Genomic DNA, 4,579 nt, shown 5'->3' with positions numbered 1-4,579 from the left:
ATATATACATACATACATATATATGAATCATATATACATACATGTATATATCATATATATTCCTGTATATATGTTTGTATTTTATATTCCACTATATTATAGTATATAAATATATATGTATATATTTGAAAATATACATATATATACATAAATGTACCCCAAGATTTTATATTATTTTTGTATTTTATTTGTGACTATTATGAAGTGTAATATTTCCCTTATTTCTTTCTGTTTATCATTGGTGTATAACCTGGCTACTGAGTTTTTTGAATTAAAGAGACAACTTCCTGAAGTGTATACCAATAGTGCAGGCACTAAGTTCATGTGACTCAGGAAACCAAAAATCCCCTGTAAAGCAAAGGACACTGTAGGAGGACAAACTGGCCACCTACAAAATGAAAACAGATTTCACTAACTTCCCATCTGACAGAAGTTGTAATATCCAAAATATATAAAGAACTCAGGAAACTAGACATCGACAAACCAAATAATCCAAATAGAAAATGGAGTACATCTGCCTCTGTATTTGGCAAGCATGGGGAGGGAGGATGGGTTAGGGGCTATACAGAGGTAAAACTGAGAAAGAAGATAACATTTTAATGTAAATAAATAAAATATCCAATTAAGGCATACTAATTTTAAAAAGAAAAGAAAATGGAGTCAGATATAAACAGAGAATTACCAACAGAGGAATCACAGATGGTCAAGAAAGACTTAAAGAAATATTCAACATCCTTAGCCAGTAGGGAAACACAAATCAAAATGACTGAGATTGCATCTTATACCTGTCAAAGTGGCTAAGGTCAAAAGCACAAGTGACAGCTCATATCTGTGAGATTGCAGAGCAGGAGGAACATTCCTCCACTATTGGTGGGAGTATATATGTAAAAAGCCACTTTTGAAGTCAACAGGGCAGCTTCTTGGAAGATTGGAAATAAGTCTATCTCAAGACTCACAGGCACAAAGGATGCTCTGTTCTGTCATAAGGAGACTTGTTCAACTATCTTCATAGCAGCTTTATTCATAATCACGAGAAACTAGAAACAGCCTTGATGATCCTCAACTGAAGAATAAAGAAATGTGGTGTATTTATATAATGGAGTAGTCCTCAGCTATTAAAAATAATGACATGCAATTTGCAGGCATATGGATGGAATTAGAAAAAATGTCTTAAGTGAGGTAACCCAAACCCAGAAAGACAAACAGGGTATGTACTCACAAATAACTTGATGTTAGCCATAAAGTAAATAAAGTAAAAGGCAATCATGATATATAGTCCATAGATCCAGAGAGACTAAGTAAGAAGGAGGGCTTAAGAGGAAAAGTAAGGCACTCCCTAGGAAAGGGAAATAGATTTCACCAGTGGACTGGGAACAAAGGGGAGTTGGGAATAGAAGAGATCAGAAGAAAAAAAATCAAATGAAATTGAGGAGTATTTTGACAATGAGGTAGAAACCTAGTTCAATGGAAACTCCATGGAATCTACAATGGTATTCTGAGCAAAACTCCTAGTAATGCGATACACAGAGCCTAAACCAGAAAAGGCCTTAAGTGCAGAACAGTTGCAGAATACCACAGCCAAATATCTGGCATAGCTCACTGAGTTCCAAGACGGAAGGTGAGGATGGATTTGAAAAACAAGAGGGGTCAGGTACACACCAAAAGAACACAGCACATATAATCAACTGACAGGAACTCATAGTGACTGGCAAAGATCAGGAAGCTTGTAGGGGTCTGACCTACATGTTCTGTATACATGTTATTGCTGAGTAGCTTGAAGTTATTGTTGGAATCCTAACAATAGGTGCAGGAGCTACCCTTGACTGTTTTGCTTACTTGTAGGACCATTTTTTCTTCTACTGGATGGCTGTCCATCTTTGATGTGATGGTGTGTGCTATTATTTATTAAATTCTACTATGACCTCGAACCAGAATACAACAAATGACAATGTAACCATTTATACGAGTAACTATTAGTTGCCATGCTGTAAAGGAGAGAAGAACTGGACTAGCTGCTTGAAGCAGGTTGAGTTGGAAAACATTGCGTTTATGTCTTCATATCTATTAAAGAGTTCTCATGTACTTCATATATTTGTTGGGTTAGAGAAAATTAATTTCACTTAGCTTTTTGTAACTGAGCACAAGAATTTTCTATGTGTGCTACTTGTTAATAAAAGGACACTTGTTAGCTTTGGTGAATTATTTGACTTTAAAAATTGTTAGATAAAATATCAAAGGAGGGAATCATTTCTTGGCCTATTTCCATGAGAACGACATTTTCAGAGACTTATGAAAGCATTCATTAGAAGTGAATCACATTGTATTTCCTTCAAATAATTTTTCCATTCAAGTGACACTTAATTCATAGTTTACACATTCAGGGCCAAGTAACTACACAATCCACATTCCATGGGAGGTACCAAAAATTTATAAGATGTTTCAGGCTTCCTGAATGTAGAGGTTATTATGTCTACAGAGATGATAGCAAGTGCAATGGAATAATAAGACTGTCAACATCTTTTTGATGTCTTTTAAACAAAGATATAATGAACACCGACTCATTCTCACTCAATGTGATCATATGAACGAAAAATGTTGTTTGGGTCTTGGGATCTTAGGTATGCAATGAACCCAGATCTCATTCTAAACTCTTTTTTTTGTAGTGGAAATATTTGCATTCTTTAGATTTCAGCCTCATTAAATTTGTAAGCAGCAAAGCATTTCGTGCATTTCTTCATGTGACAGTCTCAGTAATTTCAATAGGCTTTTACCAATTTACCAAGTATCCAGCGTAGGAAATTCATGCCTTAAAAATCATGTTCATGTTTAAGCTAGATGCCACTGAGAACAGTCACCAGTGCATTTTTAAGTGTAGAATACCTATTTTCCCAAAAGAAACAAACCATGAGTCAATTACTCTATAAGATAATTTGATAAGTAGGAAAAGCCACTTTGCCTTCCTTAAAATAGCACATAAAGTGAATTTCTTCATTGTTTTTTTGTTTGTTTTTGGTTTTGTTGTTTGGTTTGGATGCTGAAGTAGATTCTCTTTGCCATTTTTGTGGTATTTTTCAGACTGGAAAGGATTTTTTTTTTCAGATGTTCTTATGGATTTCAGGCTACTATAAATACAGGCAGCAGCTGAGACAGCATTGAGGAGCTTGGTATCCCTCGCAATAATATCATTAGAGTGCAATAATGATATTTCATTGTGATTCCAAAACCATCTCACATAGAATGAAAATCATAGATATGAAGAGAAAATATACAATAAAATACATCATAAATAAATATTACTATGGCATAAACCTGTGACTTAATGATATTTTACAAAATTTACCTTTAATATTTATTGAAGTGACTTTCTGTTTAGTAAATGAGAGTTTTTTTGTTTCCAGTCAATGACTTCTTCGATAAACCCACAAAGAGTTTTCTAAAAAGAACATTCTAGGAATGGATAAAAAATACCTCTCTTCAAACCTCCCCTTCTGACTTGAAATTTTATATGATTCAATAATATTTTCATTCCTTGTCTCTTCCAGTCTATAAGAAAAGTAAATGCCTCCTTAATATTTTTCTCTATGGAGATTTGAGGAAATTCTCCAGCCTTTTCCCTTTGTCCATTTACATATGTATCTGAATGTATACAAAGGAGGCAAAGGTGCCATGGAATATTGAGTATAGTGCAGTAAGCAAGGAAGTGCTCCTGGTAATCCTCCAAAGAGATCAGTAAGAGATCATTTGTGTGTTTAGCCTTAAAGAGATCCCCTTTAAGGCTAAGCACACAACTCTTACATGAACGAGTAGCAATGGAAAACATATACTGTGTTACTCTATTCCGAATTCCTGTTAAACAAGAAGTACTTCTACTTCCTGTTACACAGGAAGCCATGTAGATATATCTTGCTTCATTATTGACTCTGGATTACTCCCTGACTTAAGTATTGGGGCGAGGCTCAGAGGCTGAAGTGTCATTTAGTAGTCCTGTAAACATCTGGAAATATAAATCTCTGTCAATTCCAGCAGTTTCTAGGAGGTGAATGAGAAAATTCTAAATTCTATAATCTTTTTTCTTTCTGATGTGAACAAGAAAGTACTGTGATAGAATATTATTCTAGGGAATAAGTTACCATTAGCCTAGCATTTAAAATTTAGATTCTGTCACCATTTGGATCATTAGAAACAGGTTCAAAGTTCCAACCTGTGGACAGAGTGATCTAAAATGAAACATGGGATTTTATTTTCTACTGCTTCCCTCTTTAATTCTTTAACTTTCTTCTTTATTGGCAAAACAATATACCTGTAATTGGCTCATTCAGCCAGAGACACTTAAATATACGAATTGAAACTTATAACTTACTTGGCTTTGAGAAATATACTTGTCTGTGCTGAGTTATAATTTTTTGACTTTATCAAATGTAAAAATTCACTCACCTTTCTGAGGATGAGTTAAGAAGAGGCACAATGCCCAAAAGGAAGTATTATTGCTGGTTCAGGTAGCTGTGGAGCACCTCAAACAAATCTCTCCCAATAGAGGACACTTCACCCTTCTAAACTCAAGTCTTACCTAAGTCACTAA

The sequence above is a fragment of the Mus caroli genome, chromosome 2, assembly GCF_900094665.2.
Source record: "Mus caroli chromosome 2, CAROLI_EIJ_v1.1, whole genome shotgun sequence".
In the NCBI taxonomy this organism is placed as follows: domain Eukaryota; kingdom Metazoa; phylum Chordata; class Mammalia; order Rodentia; family Muridae; genus Mus; species Mus caroli.
Note: the sequence above shows the minus strand (reverse complement) of the source record.